Here is a 23263-nt window from a genome sequence, read left to right on the forward strand (position 1 = left end):
CACTGCTCTCTGATCTGAGATTCTCTTATACCTTACATATCGCAGGCAGCGCGTGAGCGATATACATCGAAATTACATCTGCTCGGACCTCTTACAATATTGAACGAAATTAATTAGCAACATGCGCTAAATCAACATGCACAAAATACGTTCCTAAATTGTGGATAGACCGAGGACTGCCTTCATCTAGAATGCATATGTACAGACTCCACAGTACCGCGGGCCGCAAACCCTCATTTTACCGACGTAAGGGACGCAAGAGGGGAAAAAAGCTCCATTTACATAATTAGGTCACATAATTTGGTTCACAAATATTTACTCAACTTAAAAAATGGCTCTGAGCACTATGGGACTTATCTTCTAAGGCCATCAGTCCCCTAGAACTTAGAACTACTTAAACCTAACTAACCTAAGGACATCACACACATCCATGCTCGAGGCAGGATTCGAACCTGCGACCGTTGCGGTCGCGCGGTTCCAGACTGTAGCGCCTAGAACCGCTCGGCCATCCTGGCCGGCTGCTCAATTTCACAAATATAGGTACAACAAAGTATACTCCAAGGAACTGAGTTCCACAAGGGACTGCCCTCTCCTTTCTATCAGGGACTGAAAGATGAGTAAAAAGAAAAAAAAATTACGAGATTGAACGGCGAGGGACGGGCCGCCATCAGATCAATGGCAAGCCTCATGCGGTCCACTGTCTGTGCTCCCCTTACGTGGAACCGTATCGACATCAAAAGGCCAATGGCGAAAGACCTGCAGCATACTACCCCTTTCTCAGAGAAACGATCCCTTTTATCGAGTGTCAGACAGAGCGTACAGAACTGCATATTTGCTATTACCTGAAAGCATCCTCTCCAATGATAGACGACTCACAAGTTGCGAAACAGTTTCAGCGTTTTAAATTGTAGCAATTAATCAGACAATGAAAATGTCCCAATTGTCTCCAGCATTTGCACGCCATCTTTACTTGTAGGACTAGGAAAAGAAAATGAATTATTTAGAACGGCCATATTTCCTTGAGTAAGCTGTAGTAGGGAGGGGGACAGCGGTGTCAGACCCTACCTAGCCCAGCCACACAGGGCGACAAGCAGAAGTACTTAGTGAATTGTAAGCTCAGCAGACTGGAGCAGAACTTCTGAAAGTCGATACGAAGCCGTTCCTCAGTCACTGGACAGCTCTCGTACAGTATAAAAAAATTCATGAAAATAATATTCTGATGGCTTTCTCCTTCTTCTGCAGGAAGGCATGTCTCTAGATGATAACTAATGATATATTAGTAATATCCACGGGTACCGCGCTGTTAGTGAAATATAATGACTTACACCAGACGGTCGAACAACCACAGGCGCGGCCGGGCGTCGCGGACAATAATGTCGCACGATAATTCCATTTTGCAGTGACCTCACAGCATGACTGTCTTCATATTGTTCATGCTCAATTGGCGAGTGGTGTACTGTACCGTAAATCGTCTATCCGTTGTTGCAATCTGATTTGATGACGTCCGCTTTCTCACTGCAATAGTTAGTCAAGGCCTCCAGCTACGAAGCCGTCTAGGTAGACGTTTGATAGGGTGACCTTCGCGACTTATGAAATGGAGTGTCTCCAATGTCTTCTCCTTAAAACGTGCGTGCCATCAAATGTAGTGAGATATCTTGCCTTGCTTATACGACGTGACAATGTCATTCACAGTGGCAGTAAAGAATTTTCGTCGCGTAAAACAACGAGAAATTACGTTCACCAACATTAAAACTACCTCTTCACGGAAACTATTTTTTATGAAGTTACTCATGACTGTAATAGTCTTCGCCGGCCGAAGTGGCCGTGCGGTTAAAGGCGCTGCAGTCTGGAACCGCAAGACCGCTACGGTCGCAGGTTCGAATCCTGCCTCGTGCATGGATGTTTGTGATGTCCTTAGGTTAGTTAGGTTTAACTAGTTCTAAGTTCTGGGGGACTAATGACCTCAGCAGTTGAGACCCATAGTGCTCAGAGCCATTGGAACCATTTGTAATAGTCTTCGGCAGCAATGTTGACCATATTACTAATTTAGCACAATAAAAATAACAATCAATAATGGCACAGTAGTTGTTTAGAGACTAATATCTCTTATCAAAAGAATGGATTCTGAATGTAAATCACAAAAAAGTAGCACCATAGTAAAATAGTTTCTATTTTAAGCTGCTGTGGAACGTAGTGATATCTAACAGAATAGTCAGTAGCGTAAAACAGCTAAATGCACCACTCGGAATGTACACTTTTAGAGTGACATTGCACAGAGTGATATATTCGAATAGCTGTAGATAATCTGCGTTGTAGTCGCAGAAACCAACAATTACACAGTCCCATTTCCAAAAAACATGTAGCTGTCAAATACGCATATCTCGAAGAACTATATGAATTCGCCAGGTCTATGTGAATGCAGAAACTGATCACATTTTACAATTTTATATTAGAAGCATTGCGGTTATTTGTCTGATATCACCAAATCGAAGATTTATGCTGTTCGGTGTTAGTTCACAACAAACTACGTGCATGGTAGCAACATCAGCGAGAATGGCGTATAATACTTTTCTTTCAATTTAAAACAATTATTGCTCATTTCGCGATTCATGTAAATTGCTGATCTCGTGTAATGGCAAGGATTCGCTTGAAGAAAGGGCTGCCTGTTCAGTAAACACGATGTGACCAAAACTCCTCAGACACTAACCACTGTTTGTTCAAAAGAAAACAGGAAAGAAGGAACGTGCAGTAGACGCAGAGGTCATGGAAGACAAAACACGGGCTCGAAAGGTGGAAGGATAGGTGACGAATTCGGCTGTGTCCAAGGAGCTATCCCGCCACTTACATAACTGATGTAGGAAAGCTTAAGAATTGATAGCCAGACGGAGGTTTGAACTGCTGTTACCCATTTTCGAGTCCAGCGTCTTGCCACCACGCCACATCACTTGATCGATTTAAAAGACACCCAGCCGTATATCTGGTAGGTACAGGACCTCGCTCTGTTACTGCTACAGCTTTTACATGTCGGAGAAAAATTTTTACAAGGCTCTGGTACACCGACGGCTGCATTTGTTGCCTTTCTCGTTAAAAAGATAATCAATAGATGTTCTTGGGTTGGTGGACGTGGTGATCTGACAGTTAGCCGACGCTCCAGCTACACACAAAATATTTACAGTTTTCATGTTGGAGCTTTAAGAAGGCCAGTCCGGAAAATTATCTTGAATTTCATCTAACCACAATACAACAGTCCTTGTGTTGTGGACAGGAGCGTTCTCGCAACTTCCTGGGAGATTAAACCTGTGTATCGGACCGAGAGTCGAACTCGGGACCTTTGCCTTTTGAGCTACCCAAGCACTACTCGCGAACCATCCTCACAGCTTTAATTCTGCCAGCCGTTAGCCGGAAACGTGAATCATTCCCGAGCACGCATAGACAGAACCGTCCTAGGAAAAAAACCGGCTTCATATTTTATCCCTATACTTACAATAAAATATTACAATCGGAGTCTTAATTGAACGACATTCGACAATGAGCAAAGTATCGGAAATACACCCTGCTGACGGCTATGGCTCTAGAAATAGAAATATGTGGACCATTCTTATGACATGACATTCTCTTCCCTTTGCTATCACAGTATTCCACGTCAAATCCGTACCTTCCTTACGACTGGACGTAGTCATTTCCTTTGCACATGTTGGAACACACACACACATACTTTATAAGCTAACAGGAGCTGTCCGATTGGAGAGGCCTGTTGGGGTGTAGGAATGTAGCTGACTTAACAGTGTCGTCCTCTAGACGGCCGAATAACGAACTAATACTTAGTATGTGTTGGATAGCTTTCGTGATAGCATGGAAATTTGAGAAGATTCAATATGGACATGTGTTTGGGAGCTCCCGAGGCCCACCGCACGGCGTCCATGGAGACGAGGCGCTCGCCGGAGCTTAAGTTAAGTCTTGGTGATGACTTAGTACCTATGTATCGCATTTTTAAAATGTGACTACGCCTATTCAGGCTGTTTTAGTTTTATTTCTAGACCATGCCTTCGTAGACATATTATAGAATTAGGTTTATCTTCTGAAGAAGGCTCAATTACTTGGGTTGAAACCTAGGTAGAAGTTAGTTTCATTAACGCAATTGAGGCTGATAGTTTCTTATGTTTTAAATTTATGTTTTTGAGAGATTTCGCAGCAATGTTTCGTTAACTCGCCCAACAGTTGAACAGTGGTACGTCAACCGCAACTGATGTTAAGTGCACTCAGTTTGCAAGTAAACGATGTTAACACCTCCCACTGGTGCACACCTGTTCCACTGGAGTTCAGAAATCTTGGAGGCGGGTGCAGAAGAATAGTTATATAGCTGCGTATGTGCTCCTAACCTGATGCATCCTCAGTGACCCCACACCTGTCTCGTTCCAGAGCACCTCGTACTGACATGGCTATAGTGTGTTCCAATGGTGGGTCAGCTGCACAGGCAGCTAGAATCTCTCCAGCCTAGACCACGACTCGTCTCTGAACACGACGTAGCCCTGTGCTCATGGTTCCACCACACTCGTCGCGTCACGTAATGTCTTTGCTTGAGGGAAATGTATCCACCTAGCATGACAAGCAACATCTCGGAGCTGACGGTACGGAATCTCTCGACGACTATATCGTAATACAAGCAGCACAAACTCAGAGTGAGGGAATATTGTAAGGGAAATCGGCCGTATTATTTCAAAGAAGAAACCTTCGCATTTGCCTTATGCGATCCGGAAAAAAACCATCCGAATACGAGTGTGGCACCTTGTCCTCATGAGTTTCGCTCCTGTAATTACCAAAGAACGACTGTGGTTTTCTAACGTGTTGTCCATTGGATGGCGCTTTTCCTGAGTGTTTAACTTTCTCGCAGTATCCTGCACATTTGTTTGGTTTTTGAGATAGGAGAAACCCTGCAGACTGCTGACCACTCGTGTTAAACACAGGAGAGAATTCCGCTATATCTGCAGAACTATACCTACCGACGATGTCATTGCTAACACCGAATCGGCCACTCGGACCCTTCATTGTGAAAGAACTGAGGAAACACGCACTGAAACCGCCAGGATATTGCGCCGAGCAAAATCTCCAGCTTGCAGTCTGAATAAAGAAGAGTTACAAGATATCAAGAGCATTAACACCAACATGAATATACTGGTACTACCTGCTGATAAGGGAGATGCAGTCGCTGTAATGAAGACCGAAGATTACGAGCAGGAAATTCGCGACCTAGTATATCCAATGAAGAACCGAAAAGTAGACGCATATCCGATGCAGTGAAAATGGAAATGAGTGTGTGGCGTCAGTGGCCGGGAGTTCCCAGGCGGGAAGTTAGGCCGCCAAGTGCAAGTCTTGTTGAGTGCGACGCCAAACTGGGCGTCGACAATGGGGATGAAACGATAATGAGGACAGCACAACGAGGGGAGAAAATATCCTACCTCAGCCGGGAATCGAACCCGGACCCCCGTGCGTGGCATTCCAACGCGCTGACCGTTCAGCTACAGGGGCAGACAATCCGACGCAGTGCATCACACGGAATGCGAATCGGTTAATCAAGGCATCTTCTCTCTCGGTGGATGTACAGAGCAACATGCGCAACACATAAGCCCTACCACTGTATGAACTACCAAAAATTCATAAGCATAATATTCCCCTGTCAATGAGGCCACACGGCAGTCGGATTTTTGTAATTTTTTATATTCGCGGTACACGAATTTGGTTTGTGAGGTGCTCAACTGCTCGGTCAGCAGCCCCCATACAAAGTCCCAATTTTTACACAGTCCAGTTTTCCACGCAATCCAATCGAGCCACTGTCACGAATTATGATGGTGATGAAATGGTGAGGACAACACAAACACCCAGTTCCCGGGCAAAGAAAATCCCCAACCCAGCCGAGAATCGAGCCCGGGACCCCGTGATCCAGAGGCAGCAACGCTAGCCGCTAGACCACGAGCTGCGGACACGGAATTCAGAACTGAAATATCAATTTCCCGAAGCAGTTCGATGAAAAAAAAAATTCTCGATAAAATCGACTTCGAAATTTTCGGAATGTCTTTATATCCCAAAGTACGGAGGTAGTTTGACAGGCAGCGTGGCACTGTAGTAGAATGCTCACCTGCTGTGTGGGGGCCCGTGTTCGATCCATGGTCGATGTAAATTTTTGAACAATGGTGCAAGTTCTATAAAAAATTACTTGGAGCGGAAAATACATAATGATGAAGAAAAATCAGTAGCCCTCGAGACAGGTAATCGCTGGTTCGAGTATTGTTTTGGACATTATTTTTTTGTTTTTTTCATTCAGTTCGAATACCTACGTCATTAAACACAAAAATCATTAAAATATGCTAATTAACACATTTCTAAATGTCATTTTTGTGAAAAATGTTGCGTCTTTTATTTCTAACTACATATATCGCACTAAAAAATCCAATTTCCTTCGTAAATATAATAAATTTTTAATTATCCATCTTTTATAAACCATTGTTAACATAGATTGTTTAAATAAAAAAAATTACAAATTAAATTTTTTTATCTTTACGTAATTAACGTTTCATAGAAATGCTCGTGGAACGTGTACCTTCGTTTAAAACTTTGCCACAGCTGGGAATTGAATCTAGGTGGTTTACGGTGCAAGGCACTATTTTGCCACAGAGTCATGCGGCCTGTGGGAAAAGATACCTCGTTGTAATTTGTTAGACACTTAGAAAACTTCAAAGTCGATTTTCTAGAGAATTTCTGTGACTTGCGTTGCCTTGCTTTGCTGGATTGGTGCTTGAGTGCTGGACGTCACGTGCCACAAATACGAAAAATTACAAAAATCCTTGTAGGATCGATCGCAAGCACTCCTTTCTCACCGATGTATAAACTGCTGAAACACTTCATCTACCTGCTTCAGCTGCACGTGGGAAAGACCAAAACATACATAAAGGCTTGGGGCATTTCACGGAGAAGCTGAAAGAACTAAAACTTGGACCCAAACGGCATCCTGGTCAGCTTTGATGTTGTTTCTTTGCTCATCTCTCGAAAACTCTCCTTTGTTATGTGGAGCCATGACGGTGATTTCCTAAGGCTCTTAACAGTCTCCATGCCAGCACAAAATTTACTATGGAGGTAGAAAAGGATCAGTAACTACCCTTTTTGAATGTACTGGTTACGAGGGGTAGTAAAAACTTGGGACACAGTGTATAACAAAACCTGACACGCACGGACCGATACCTGCACAAACTGTGAAATCACCACCCGAGTCAGAAAAAAAGGGTGGCTAATACGCTCGTAAAGCGCATGACGAATATGTGAGCCGCAGCACGTCAGACGCAAAGTGCAATACCTGGAAAGCGTTCAGAGGCGCAATGGGTACTCCACCGGTTACTTAAGAAGTGACAAGGAATCAACCACGCATCAAAGTTACACGTCGGGAGAAGAAATGTCGGGTACGGTCTTTCTGCCGTTCATACCCAGGATGACGGAGAGAAACGGACGAATAATGTGCAAACACACAGTAAGGACTATCTATAAACCGACGAAAAAGATAAAAGTGTGCCTCATATTGTCAGAGGAGAAAAGGAACCCACTTGCAACGTCAGGAATATATCGGTTACCATTTACATGTGGAGAACTCTACGTTGGAATGACTGGACGATCAATCAACACGAGGATCACCGAACGTAACGTGGAGAAATCGGCCGTGGCTGAGCACGCACAACAAAATGCGCCGACACGGAAGTTCTTACAGTGAAGAGCTGCCACATCCGATTGTTCATGGTAGCTGTAAAAATACCCGAACATGACAATAGCTTCAACAAGAAGATGAAAGCTTCAGGGCGAACAGCTCCTTGCCTCCCGCGCTGCAGCGAACGACCATTGCAGGTAACAAAGGGGAGAACTACAGTAGTAATGACAGCGGAAAAGACGTTGGCGCCAGCTCCATGTAAGCAGCGACCGTGAGTTTGACTCCAGTCCATCACCAGCAATGGAGAGTGACGATAATAGCCACTCGTGCTGGCAGAACTTGAGAAACATCGTCAAATAAGCGTCGGCCGAAGAGTCCGAGGCGGAAGCTAACAGGCAGTTCGGCAGTTTGCTTTTTTCACACACGATGTCTTCGAAACAGTAAATGCAGGAAAGCAAGTAGATTCCACCTTTCGAGATTTGCAAAAGACGTCTGACACTTGTATCACATCGACGACAATCAGCCAAGATACGATCAGACTGATTGTCATCACAGATATACGAATGGCGCGATGAGTTCTTGAACAACAGAACGCAGCGCGCTATGCTGGACGATCAGTGTTTGACAGAAATGAAAATAACATCGAACATGTCCCTAGAAAACGACACAGGATGTCTAAGGTTCCAGTTATTAATAAACGTTTTATCAGATCGGATCAGCAGACTGTAAGACTTTTCGATGACATTGTTGTTTTCTGCAGAAAAATATCGTAGTCGCACTATCGCAAAAAATGCGTAAGTGATTGAAAAAGAAAATTTCGAAAAAAATATCAGTAAATTGGTTTGTGACAATTTGTCTAAAAGAAAGTTAGAAATAAAATCGATAACAGAAACGCTTGTCACGCCCCATTGTCTGTACATGATTTCGAGAGTCATTCGGAGGTGTGTCAAATGCTTCTCTTATCTATTTTACTTCTCACTTTCAGACAAACCATGTCACAAAACATCTGACCGATTTATTTCAGTTTTTTAGAGATTTATTTAGAAAGAGCGTTCTTATTAACACTACAGTTGCTTTCCTAGAGTGCACTAAATTTAATACTTTTTATAGTTAAATGTCACACCAACGTAACTTTTTACGAGCAAAATAGCTAGGCCTTGAAGAGATGAACTTTCCGACACTTCATTTACATAGCTAGCACCAGCTGTTCGGGAAATATTTCAGTTGCCCCTCAAATCACTAATTAGTTTTACTTAATTATCCTGATTACTTTCGAGCTAATGAACCTTTTTCTTTTCAAAACAAGACTTCACGCTGCTCAGTACGCTACACTGTTTGTCGATTTCCCACTCTGTGTTAGGCTATGAAAATTCGGACAAGAACATGTTTTGTAATAATTTACAGGGAGTCTTGTTTTCACTTTACTCAAATATTTAACCAAAAGTTTCACTATGTGAGCAAAAGTGTTCTGACACCCCCAAAAACATACCTTTTTGATATTAGGTGTATTGTGCTGCCACCTACTGCCAGGTACTCCATATCAGCGACCTCAGAAGTCACTAGACATCGTGAGAGAGCAGAATCGGGTGCTCCCCGGAAGTCACGGACTTCGAACGTGGTCAGGTGATTGGGTGTCACTTCTGTCATACGACTGCACGTGAGATTTCCGCACTCCTAAACATACTTAGGTCTACTGTTTCCGATGTGATAGTGAAGTGTAAGCGTGGACACGTACAGCACAAAAGCGTACAGCCAGACCTCGTCTGTTGACTGACAGAGACCGCCGACGGTTGAAGAGGGTCGTAATGAGTAATAGGCAGACATCTATCCAAACCATCACACAGGAATTCCAAACTGCATCGGGATCCACTGCAAGTACTATGACAGTTAGGCGGGAGGTGAGAAAACATGGATTTCACATGGTCGAGCGGCTGCCCATAAGCCACACATCACGCCGCTAAATGCCAAACGGCGCCTCGCTTGGTGTAAGGAGCTTAAACATTGGACGATTGAACAGTGGAAAAACGTTGTGCGGAGTGACGAATGACGGTACACAATGCGGCGATCCGATGGCAGGGTGTGGGTATGGCGAATGCCCGGTGAACATCTGCCAGCGTGCGTAGAATTCGGAGGTGGTGGTGTTATGATGTGGTCGTGTTTTTATGGAGGAGGTTTGCACCCCTTGTTGTTTCGCTTGGCACTATCACAGCACAGGCCTACACTGATGTTTTAAGCACCGTCTTGCTTCCCACAGTTGAAAAGCAGTTCTGCAATGACGATTGCGTTTTTCAACACGATCGAGCACCTGTTCATAATGCACGGCCTGTGACGGAGTGGTTACACGACAATAACTTCCCTGTAATGGACTGGCCCGCACGGAGTCCTGACCTCAATCCTATAGAACACCTTTGGGATCTTTTGGAACGCCGACTTCGTGCCAGGCCTCACCAACCGACATCGATATCTCTCCTCAGCGCAGCACTCTGTGAAGAATGGGCTGTCATTCCGAAAGAAACCTTCCAGTACCTGATTGAACGTATGCCTGCGAGAGTGGAGCCTGTCATCAGAGCTAAGGGTGAGCCAACACCATATTGAATTCCAGCATTTTCAATGAAGGGCGCCAAGAACTTGTAAGTCATTTTCAGCCAGGTGTCCGCATACTTTTGGTCACATAGTGTAGCTCCATTAAATACGGGCAAATACAAGATAATACCTATTAGGAAAAGCAATAGCTCGACAGAATACGATTACAAGATTAATTAGTGAACACCTGAAGGATATCGCGACGTTGAAATATTTAGATGTTATAATAAACAATATGAAATAGGACGATCACGTGATATGTAATGGCTAAGTCGAATCGAAGACTTAAGTGTGTTTGGAAAAGCGCAGCGCAGACTTAAGTGTGTTTGGAAAAGCGCAGCGCATCTATAAACGACACCGTTTACATGCGTTATTGCGACCTATTCTAGATTGCTTGTCTGCCGTTTGTGTCCTCATCAAGTAGCTAAGATTGCAGTCATGGAACGAATTCAAATACTCGCTGTTAGTTTCGTAGATATGCGGTGCACTCCATACGGTACTGCAACAGAATTGCTCAGGAAACTTAAATGGAAATCTTTGGAAGAAAGATGACGTTGTTCTCACGAGACCCTGCATGGTAGATTTAGAAAACCAGTACTCGACAAAGCCTGTGTTACCCTTCTGTTGCCACCACAATACTCGTATATTTCTCTTAGGAATCGTGAGAAGAGAGATTAGAGCACATACAGAAGGGGTACAGCCGGTCATTACAATGACTTGGAGGAGAACATATACAAAATGATTCTTATTAACTTTTAAACACCCCCGAAGCTACGTAGATCGTGTTGAGAAAAGTAATTTAATACAAGACACATGGGATCGCAATGGTCCGGAAATTCCCAAAGCCGCGCGGGGTAGCTGAGCGGTCTAGGGCGCCTTGTCACGGTCCGTGCGGCTCCCCCCGTCGGAGGTTCGAGTCCTACCACGGGCATCGGTGTGTATGTTGTCCATAGTGTAAGTTAGTTTCAGTTATATTAAGTAGTGTGTAGGCTTAGGGACCAATGACCTCTGCAGTTTGGTCCCATAAAACCTCACCACAAATTAAAAAAAAAAAAAAAAAAAAAACAAAGAACAAAGCCAAAAATTGGACGAGAAATATTCAACGTATGACGTCACTAGATGACGTACCTCGTCGCACGTGAAGCAGTTGAGCTTGGGCGCGAATGAATGATTGAGAGCAAATTTCAAACACCTTTCGTAAATGTGATCTGTTGTGAATTTGGAAGTTACGAAATTATTGTTCTCGATACAACCAAGAAAAAGCTTTTGTAATTTTGTGTTTCTTTGCTTTTGTACCTTCTTTTTTTGTTTAGAGACATTATTTAGCAAAGAAACGTAGGTCCTTTTCTGGTAACGACGAAACTCGGGAACTCAAACTCATTTACGCGTGACGCAAAACGGTAGGCTTTTGTTGTATGTATTTTGCAATAAATCTGCGGAGACTGCGAGACCGCTAAATAAAATTACAAATCTTACCACAGCGTAAAGACATGATTGTCTAACGCAATAAAAATAGACACTACCTGCCAGACGCAAGACTCGAATCCTGAACTGCACCGCTAAACTCGCATACGTGGGCCCAGAGCCACACCGACGTGAATACGTGACTTGTGTTGGGATGACAGCCGGCCGTGGTGGCCGTGCGGTTCTAGGCGCTGCAGTCCGGAACCGCAGGACTGCTACGGTCGCAGGTTCGAATCCTGCCTCTGGCATGGATGTGTATGATGTCCTTAGGTTAGTTAGGTTTAAGTAGTTCTAAGTTCTAGGGGACTGATGACCTAAGATGTTAAGTCCCATAGTGCTCAGAGCCATTTGAACCATTTTTTGTTGGGATGACCAGGTGCGGCAAGCCGATAGGCTGTACCGCTACAAGTGGTAGCTGGTGACGTCACATGTCGTAAATTTCTCTTTCACCTTTGGGGTATTTCCGGACATTTGCGCCCTCATGTGCCTTAAATTACTTGTCACAGCGTCACCTACGTCGCTTCGGAAGTTTTTAAACGTTAATAAGAATCACTCTCTATGTAGACGCAGTTACAGAAATGCCGATCGCCTACTAAGGCGGCGTTTTTCTTTGCTGTGCGTGGAAGACGAACGAACAATAACATAAGAAAGATGCGAGTTCGTACAGAGGCATATAGTCACTTTTCCCATAAAAAACGCTAATAAGTTATTGTTACGAAGTACACCCCACGTCGCGCTCTACAATGGCTGGGAGAGAATACACTTCGATGTAATGGCAGAAATACCACTCGAGCACTCAGCCGGCGCGCGTTTTGCAACGCGTGGGAGGCGAATGACGCATGCACGCTGCACTGACTCGGCCTTGTCTGGACGACAGCAGCTGTAACTGGTTACTTCCAGCGGCCGCGTTAACCTCTCAAAATTGTCACGTACGAAAAACTCTGCTCCTTTGCTACACATGGTAGCGAAGAGTTATGTAAAATTCAGTCTGCATCAACAAAGCGCCGGAAGTGCAGCGAATCATTATGCTGTGCTGCCATTGTTCCATTGTCAAAGGAATTAATGCAGGACGGCACTTCCTCTGTGCAGGTTAATCAGTAAACACTGTTTGCAACAGTATTAGCATTCAGCTTTACTTGTGCTGTGTGTACAGCGGAGGAAATAACAATAACTGCTCCACTGTGGACGGATGGAATTCCGTGACTGTGTAACATAACATTTCCGGGCAACGGTTGCGTCCTTATTAATTCACTGAAAAGGCAAGATACTTTTTGGATGAGTCTGCGATCATTCTCAATATTTTGTGAGCAAAACTGGCTGTCTCGCTTAATATATGTCTTTATGCATAGCGCTGTTTCGGATACTGTCATTATCAGATCAAAGTTAGAACTTTTAAAACAAGGTCCAGTGTCAATATCAACGGGTTTAATCGATACTAACACTCAACTTCGTTTTAAAAGTTCTAATTTTGATCTGATGACGGCAGTAGCTGAAACGACGTTATAAATAAAGACTTTCATTAACCGACCTAGATCAGCATTATGTTATGGCCGACATTCACATGCAGTTCCATGAGACCTGCGACGATAATCAAAGCACCCTGACATTTAAGAACATCGTGAACATTATTGCGCATCACCCGACGCTGGGGATGGTAGAAACCGACCGGTTAAAAACTATATCGGTGTTTTAGTTCTGATTAACCGGTATTAGGTATTTGTTTGGTCTCAATTACAACAGGTGATTTTATTTTTTACTTATAACCAATCCCAAAGAAAGCAGGTGTTGGCAGATGTGAAAATTACCGAAATATCAGTTTAATAACTCACGGCTGCAAAATACTAATGCGAATTTTTTAGAGACGAATGGAAAATCTGGTAGAAGCCGACCTCGGGGAAGATCAGTTTGGATTCCGTAGAAATATTGGAACACGTGAGGCAATACTGACCCTAAGACTTATCTAAGAAGCTGGAGAAAGAAAAGGCAGACCTACGTTTCTAGCATTTGAAGGCTTAGAGAAAGTTTTCGACAATGTTGACTGGAATACTCTCTTTCAGCCGGCCGAGGTGGCCGAGTGGTTCTAGGCGCTGCAGTCTGGAACCGTGAGACCGCTGCGGTCGCATGTTCGAATCCTGCCTCGGGCATTGATGTCTGTGATGTCCTTAGGTTAGTTAGGTTTAAGTAGTTCTAAGTTCTAGGGGACTGATGACCTCAGAAGTAAGTCCCATAGTGCTCAGAGCCATTTGAACCATTTGAACTCTCTTTCAAATCCTGAAGGTGGCAGGAGTAAAATACAGGGAGCGAAAGGCTGTTTACAATTTGTACAAAAACCAGATGGCAGTTATAAGAGTCGAGGGACATGAAAGGGAAGCAGTGGTTGGGAAGGGAGTGAGACAGGGCTGTAGCCTCTCCCCGATGTTATTCAGTCTGTATATTGAGCAAGCAGTAAAGGAAACAAAAGAAAAATTCGGAGTAGGTATTAAAATCCATGGAGAAGAAATAAAAACTTTAAGATTCACCAATGACATTCTAATTCTGTCAGAGACAGCAAAGGACTTGGAAGAGCAGTTGAACGGAATGGACAGTGTCTTGAAAGGAGGATATAAGATGAACATCAACAAAAGCAAAACGAGGATAATGGAATGTAGTCGAATTAAGTCGGGTAATGCTTAGGGAATTAGATTAGGAAATGAGACACTTCAAGTAGTAAAGGAGTTTTGCTATTTGGGGAGCAAAATAACTGATGATGGTCGAAGTAGAGAGAATATAAAATGTAGACTGGCAATGGCAAGGAAAGCGTTTCTGAAGAAGAGAAATTTGTTAACATCGAGTATAGATTTAAGTGTTAGGAAGTCATTTCTGAAAGTATTTGTATGGAGTGTAGCTATGTATGGAAGTGAAACATGGACGATAAATAGTTTAGACAAGAAGAGAATAGAAGCTTTCGAAATGTAGTGCTACAGAAGAATGCTGAAGATTAGATGGGTAGATCACATAACTAATGAGGAGTTATTGAATAGAATTGGGGAGAAGGGGAGTTTGTGGCACAACTTGACTAGAAGAATGGATCGGTTGGTAGGACATGTTCTGAGGCATCAAGGGATCACCAATTCAGTATTGGAGGGCAGCGTGGCGGGTAAAAATCGTAGAGCGAGACAAAGAGATGAATACACTAGGCAGATTCAGAAGGATGTAGGCTGCAGTACGTACTGGGAGATGAAGCGGCTTGCACAGGATAGAGTAGCATGGAGAGCTGCATCAAACCAGTCTCAGGACTGAAAACCACCACCACAACAACAACTTATAACCGGGTAAAAAACAGACATATCAGTTAGCGATAGCTGGAGTACTAAAATTCTTCGCTTTTAAATAAACCTTTTTTAGAGAATGAGTAATTTTTATCCATCAAATCTGCATTGCTTTGAAATATTTCGTTGTGATGGGGAAAGCGATCAGTGCTATTTCAATAAAAATGCCGACAGACACTAACAACAAACACGTGGCATATTAATTGCTACAGCACTGCCGAGACAACGTATCTGTTATCATGTGGCGTGCCCTATTAGATGCCACACGTGTACATGCAATGTACAAGACTTGCCCCATCTCGTCTATATGGTAGTGTCTCACAGTCGTCTTCGGTCGTCAGTTGTATTACAGAATGGCACCATCCCTAGTCTGGAAGTATTTTACGAAGTGCGTTATCAGTGAAGTAAGAATACTCCATTTGCTTTAAAAGACCAAAAAACGGGAGAAGCCACAACAAATGAGTGACAAAATATAAGCAGAAAACTTAAAACTGAACAGTTCACTCATAGTTACGATAAAAATAGAAAGCAGATGATCTGCTGCTGTGACTATATAACATGACTAACACAATTTATCTGCTTGTAGTCCATGAAAACGTACAAATTAACACGAAAATTAGAGTTCTTTAACCTCAGTTTTCACCCTCTTCGCACTGACTACTCGTAATGTCCAAGTAGTGATATGATATCCTATTACTACATAGTTTTTGAGCAGTGTTTCAAAAAATTTCAATCAATAGGAGAATCCTGGTGTTTTTTTTTTTTTGTAGTAGTCAACCACGCATCACTTTTAGAGAAAAGCAGCGAATGGTGGACGGACTAAGTTTCCTTTTATTTGCCTATTTAATTTAATATTTTGCGTCTATGTATCTTGAAACTGAGGGAGTCAAAATTTTTCAACCTTGGTTCGATTTTTACGTTTATTACAGGGAATACAGTAATAGGAATTTAAAAAATCGAAAATCGGTTATTTTAGAAGGTGGTTTTAACTGTGTGGCTAAACCGATACAAGCGAAAACCGATTGTGTACAGCGCTAACCGCCAGCGCTACCCAACGGTAGGCATCTTGCTGCAGGATAGCAGACCGTGTCACAAGGCCACCATCGTGCTACACTGGTTTAAGGCGCGTAATAACGAACTCGTGTTGACGTTTCGGCCACCAAATTAGTCTACCCTAATTCGAAGACATACAGTATGTGTACGCTATAGGGCGCCAGCTCCGCACCCCGCAAACCACCCGCCCATAATTTAGGCGATTTCTCGTGCCCCTTGTGTAGATACTTGGTGCCACGTACCTACTAGGACTTCTCGGATACATGACACGCAAAAGCGCTGCTGTGTTGCGTTCCAAAGATATGCGCTATTATTCATGGGGTTCCTAAGTATGCGCTATTAATCAGGGGGTCGGAAATATTTTGCTCTTCAATATATTTCATTGCACCATCATTTCTGTCTTACCTAGTTGCTTCATATTTAATAATATTATACATAATTTTGCTTTATAATCAGAGTGTTTTACTTTTTACGCAAAGTGCATGATACCCGCCGTCCCGATAAATCGCATAATTGTATAGCAGTTACTAAAATGTGACACTGCGTGACACAGTTCTATGTACTGACTTGGCAGAAAATCCTAAGAAATATTGGTCTTACGTCAAAGCGGTAGGTGGATCAAAACAAAATGTGCAGACACTCTGTGACCAAAATGGTACTGAAACAGAGGATGACAGGCCGAAATACTAAATCTCTTTTTCCAAAGCTGTTTCACAGAGGAAGACTGCACTGTAGTTCCTTCTATAGATTGTCGCACAGATGACAAAATGGTAGATATCGAAATAGACGACAGAGGGATAGAAAAACAATTAAAATCGCTCAAAACAGGAAAGGCCGCTGGATCTGATGGGATAAAAGTTCGATTTTACACAGAGTACGCGAAGGAACTTGCCCCCTTCTTGCAGCGGTGTACCGTAGGTCTCTAGAAGAGCGTAGCATTCCAAAAGATTGGAAAAGGGCACAGGTCATTCCCGTTTTCAAGAAGAGACATCGAACAGATGTGCAGAACTATATACCTACATCTCTAACGTCGATCAGTTGTAGAATTTTGGTACATGTATTATGTTCGAGTATAATGACTTTTCTGGAGGCTAGAAATCTACTCTGTAGGAATCAGCATGGATTTCGAAAAAGACGATCGTGTGAAACCCAGCTCGCGCTATTCGTCCACGTGACTCAGGGGGCCATAGACACGGGTTCCCAGGTAGATGCCGAGTTTCTTGACTTTCGCAAGGCGTTTGATACAGTTCTCCACAGTCGTTTATTGAACCAAGTAATAGCATATGGACTATCAGACCAATTGTGTGATTTAATTGAAGAGATCCTAGATAACAGAACCCAGCATGTCATTCTCAATGGAGAGAAGTCTTCCGAAGTAAGAGTGATTTCAGGTGTGCCGCAGGGGAGTGTCGTAGTTGCTATTCACAATATATATAAATGACCTTGTGGATAACATCGGAAGTTCACTGAGGCTTTTTGCGGATGATGCTGTAGTATATCGAGAGGTTGTAACAATGGAAAATTGTATTGAAATGCCGGCCTGAGTGGCCGAGCGGTTCTAGGCGCTACAGCCTGGAACCGCGCGACCACTACGGTCGCAGGTTCGAATCCGCTTCGGGCATGGATGTGTGTGATGACCTTAGGTTAGTTAGGTTTAAGTAGTTCTAAGTTCTAGGGGACTCATGACCACAGCAGTTAAGTCCCATAGTGCTCAGAGCCACTTGAACCTTTTTTTTTTTTTTTTTGTACTGAAATGCAGGAGGATCTGCAACGAACTGACGCATGGTGCAGGGAATGGCAACTGAATCTCAATGTAGACAAGTGTAATGTGCTGCGAACATATAGAAAGAAAGATCCTTTATCATTTAGCTACAATATGGCAGGTCAGCAACTAGAAGCAGTTAATTCTATAAATTATCTGGGAGTAGGCATTAGGAGTGATTTAAAATGGCGTTACAGGATCATTTAGTAATCGTGAAAGCGTTACGGAGATGATAGATAAACTCCAGTGGAAGACTGTAAGAGAGACGCTCAGTAGCTCGGTACAGGCTTTTGTTGAAGCTTCGAGTACATACCTTCACCGAGGAGTCAAGCAGTATATTACTCCCTCCTACGCATATCTCGCGAAGAGACCATGAGGATAAAATCAGGGAGATTAGAGCCCACACAGAGGCATACCGACAGTCTTTCTTTACACGAACAATACGAGACTGGAACAGAAGGGAGAATGATAGAGGTGCCCCCAGCCACACTCCGTCCGGTGGCTTGCGGAGTATGGATGTAGATGTAGGAGAGTAGCAAAAGCAGTGGTGATGTGCGATACATTGACAGAAGGTAATCAAGGTACATTCTGTAGCAATGTCAGACTTAATAGATAGATTAGAAAGAGAGATAATAGCTGTAGGACAGGCCTACTTCAGGTAAAGGCTAACTTCAAAGAGTTAGAGTTATTCACTTCTTTTCTTCGACTTCTTCGAATTAATTGAAGCCGCATCCCCAAATTAAAGTAGTGACTTCTTCTAGACAACAGCCCTGTCACTAGACAGTATTTATTTATTTAATCGTATCAGAAGCATCGTACATAAAATCAGAATGATTAACACATACATATCAAGTATATAACAAATACAAAAAGGGTATAAAAGTATACAGATATACACTCCTGGAAATGGAAAAAAGAACACATTGACACCGGTGTGTCAGACCCACCATACTTGCTCCGGACACTGCGAGAGGGCTGTACAAGCAATGATCACACGCACGGCACAGCGGACACACCAGGAACCGCGGTGTTGGCCGTCGAATGGCGCTAGCTGCGCAGCATTTGTGCACCGCCGCCGTCAGTGTCAGCCAGTTTGCCGTGGCATACGGAGCTCCATCGCAGCCTTTAACACTGGTAGCATGCCACGACAGCGTGGACGTGAACCGTATGTGCAGTTGACGGACTTTGAGCGAGGGCGTATAGTGGGCATGCGGGAGGCCGGGTGGACGTACCGCCGAATTGCTCAACACGTGGGGCGTGAGGTCTCCACAGTACATCGATGTTGTCGCCAGTGGTCGGCGGTAGGTGCCCGTGCCCGTCGACCTGGGACCGGACCGCAGCGACGCACGGATGCATGCCAAGACCGTAGGATCCTACGCAGTGCTGTAGGGGACCGCACCGCCACTTCCCAGCAAATTAGGGACACTATTGCTCCTGGGGTATCGGCGAGGACCATTCGCAACCGTCTCCATGAAGCTGGGCTACGGTCCCGCACACCGTTAGGCCGTCTTCCGCTCACGCCCCAACATCGTGCAGCCCGCCTCCAGTGGTGTCGCGACAGGCGTGAATGGAGGGACGAATGGAAACCTGTCGTCTTCAGCGATGAGAGTCGCTTCTGCCTTGGTGCCAATGATGGTCGTATGCGTGTTTGGCGCCGTGCAGGTGAGCGCCACAATCAGGACTGCATACGACCGAGGCACACAGGGCCAACACCCGCCATCATGGTGTGGGGAGCGATCTCCTACACTGGCCGTACACCACTGGTGATCGTCGAGGGGACACTGAATAGTGCACGGTACATCCAAACCGTCATCGAACCCATCGTTCTACCATTCCTAGACCGGCAAGGGAACTTGCTGTTCCAACAGGACAATGCACGTCCGCATGTATCGCGTGCCACCCAACGTGCTCTAGAAGGTGTAAGTCAACTACCCTGGCCAGCAAGATCTCCGGATCTGTCCCCCATTGAGCATGTTTGGGACTGGATGAAGCGTCGTCTCACGCGGTCTGCACGTCCAGCACGAACGCTGGTCCAACTGAGGCGCCAGGTGGAAATGGCATGGCAAGCCGTTCCACAGGACTACATCCAGCATCTCTACGATCGTCTCCATGGGAGAATAGCAGCCTGCATTGCTGCGAAAGGTGGATATACACTGTACTAGTGCCGACATTGTGCATGCTCTGTTGCCTGTGTCTATGTGCCTGTGGTTCTGTCAGTGTGATCACGTGATGTATCTGACCCCAGGAATGTGTCAATAAAGTTTCCCCTTCCTGGGACAATGAATTCACGGTGTTCTTATTTCAATTTCCAGGAGTGTATAAGGAGGGTCAAGTAGTTTGTTTTTTTTTTTAAATTTTATGAAGTCTTGGACCAGAACCTGGTCACGTCCAGCGCTTCCGGGGTGGCATTCATCAAATGCTTCATGGTGCAGGTGTTTGGGCACAGCACACACTGCGTGAGGTGGGTGGTGGTTTGGGTGTGTCCACAGTCACACAACGCCGGTTCATTTGAGAGGCCCCATTTGCGCATATTATCTTTGGATCGTGTGACACCAGAGCGCAGCCTATTAAGAGATTTCCATGTCGTCCATCCTTCCATACGGCCGGGAGGGAGTTCGTTTGGGACTAACCATTCTCCGAGGTGCGCGTTTTCTTCTCGCCACATTGCCAGCCTCACTTGCTGCGGTGTCCCGACGATGTTTTCTGCTGCGTGCAGGAAGCTTTTTCTGGATTTTAGTCGACGGCGGGCTGGCTGGTGTTTGTACAGCGGGTGGGCAGGTGAGGTCAACGCCTTTGTCTTTAACTTCCTGGCCGCTACTTTCCTTCTAACATCTGGTGGGGCCACGCCTGCCAGGCAGTACAATTTATCAGTCGGGGTTGGCCTCACACAGCCTGTGATGATGCGGCAGGATTCATTAAGCGGTATGTCCACTTGCTTAGTGTGGCTAGAATTGTACCACACTGGGCACGCGTACTCCGCTGTTGAATAGCACAAAGCAAGAGCTGTGGTTCTCACTATTCCAGGCTGTGCCCCCATGTAGTGCCCGTTAGTTTGAGCACAATGTTGTTTCTCGCGGCTACTTAGCGCTTAGTGTTCATGCAGTGCTTTTTATAGGTGAGTGCGCTATCCAAGGTGACGCCTAAGTATTTTGGTGTTTCACAATGTTCCAGGGGCACTCCTTCCCAGTTAAGTTGTAGTCTTCTTGCAGATTGTCTGTTCTTTAGGTGGAAGGGGCAGGTTTGGGTTTTCCCTGGGTTGGGTTTGAGATGGTTCCCCTTATAGTAGGTGGCAAGCTGTTCGAGGGCTTCTGACAGATTCTGTTCAACAGTTTCAAAGCAGTCTGCTTGATCGGTAATGGCGCAATCGTCTGCATATATGAAGCTTTCGGTGCCTTGGGGGAGGGGCTCGTCATTAGTATATACACTCCTGGAAATGAAAAAAAGAACACATTGACACCGGTGTGTCAGACCCACCATACTTGCTCCGGACACTGCGAGAGGGCTGTACAAGCAATGATCACACGCACGGCACAGCGGACACACCAGGAACCGCGGTGTTGGCCGTCGAATGGCGCTAGCTGCGCAGCATTTGTGCACCGCCGCCGTCAGTGGCAGCCAGTTTGCCGTGGCATACGGAGCTCCATCGCAGTCTTTAACACTGGTAGCATGCCGCGACAGCGTGGACGTGAACCGTATGTGCAGTTGACGGACTTTGAGCGAGGGTGTATAGTGGGCATGCGGGAGGCCGGGTGGACGTACCGCCGAATTGCTCAACACGTGGGGCGTGAGGTCTCCACAGTACATCGATGTTGTCGCCAGTGGTCGGCGGAAGGTGCACGTGCCCGTCGACCTGGGACCGGACCGCGGCGACGCACGGATGCACGCCAAGACCGTAGGATCCTACGCAGTGCCGTAGGGGACCGCACCGCCACTTCCCAGCAAATTAGGGACACTGTTGCTCCTGGGGTATCGGCGAGGACCATTCGCAACCGTCTCTATGAAGCTGGGCTACGGTCCCGCACACCGTTAGGCCGTCTTCCGCTCACGCCCCAACATCGTGCAGCCCGCCTCCAGTGGTGTCGCGACAGGCGTGAATGGAGGGACGAATGAAGACGTGTCGTCTTCAGCGATGAGAGTCGCTTCTGCCTTGGTGCCAATGATGGTCGTATGCGTGTTTGGCGCCGTGCAGGTGAGCGCCACAATCAGGACTGCATACGACCGAGGCACACAGGGCCAACACCCGCCATCATGGTGTGGGGAGCGATCTCCTACACTGGCCGTACACCACTGGTGATCGTCGAGGGGACACTGAATAGTGCACGGTACATCCAAACCGTCATCGAACCCATCGTTCTACCATTCCTAGACCGGCAAGGGAACTTGCTGTTCCAACAGGACAATGCACGTCCGCATGTATCGCGTGCCACCCAACGTGCTCTAGAAGGTGTAAGTCAACTACCCTGGCCAGCAAGATCTCCGGATCTGTCCCCCATTGAGCATGTTTGGGACTGGATGAAGCGTCGTCTCACGCGGTCTGCACGTCCAGCACGAACGCTGGTCCAACTGAGGCGCCAGGTGGAAATGGCATGGCAAGCCGTTCCACAGGACTACATCCAGCATCTCTACGATCGTCTCCATGGGAGAATAGCAGCCTGCATTGCTGCGAAAGGTGGATATACACTGTACTAGTGCCGACATTGTGCATGCTCTGTTGCCTGTGTCTATGTGCCTGTGGGTCTGTCAGTGTGATCATGTGATGTATCTGACCCCAGGAATGTGTCAATAAAGTTTCCCCTTCCTGGGACAATGAATTCACGGTGTTCTTATTTCAATTTCCAGGAGTGTATATTAAAGAGTGTTGGGGCCAGTATGCTTCCTTGGGGGAGGCCATTTTTCTGCATCCTCCACCGGCTTCTCTGTCCCTGAAAATCCACGAAGAATCTTCGATTCTGGAGTAGATTTCCAATGAGTAAGGTTAGTCTGTAGTCCCTACTCATTGCGTATATTTTCCCCAGGAGCAGTCGGTGGTTGACTGTGTCGTAGGCTGCTGATAGGTCTAGGAAGACAGCCCCGGTGATCTTCCTGTTCTCGAACCCACCCTCTATGTGTTGCGTTAATTTTAGCACCTGCGACGTGCAGCATTTGCCCTGCCTGAAGCCTGCTTGTTGTGGGATCAGGAGGGGCTCGATGGCGTCCGTGATTTTGTGGAGTATCATCCTTTCCAAAACCTTGTACATATGGCATAGCACAGAGATCGGCCTGTAGTTTTTGGGATTGTCACTAGCCAGTGACCTATGACGTCACAGGGCGCAATGAATAATTGGAAACGTCATTTCTGTTCTTCGCTGTGTTGTGAAATGCACATTCTTTCTTCATGTCTCTATTAATTCTGTTTTATGTAACGCC

The sequence above is a fragment of the Schistocerca piceifrons genome, chromosome 2, assembly GCF_021461385.2.
Source record: "Schistocerca piceifrons isolate TAMUIC-IGC-003096 chromosome 2, iqSchPice1.1, whole genome shotgun sequence".
In the NCBI taxonomy this organism is placed as follows: Eukaryota; Metazoa; Arthropoda; class Insecta; order Orthoptera; family Acrididae; genus Schistocerca; species Schistocerca piceifrons.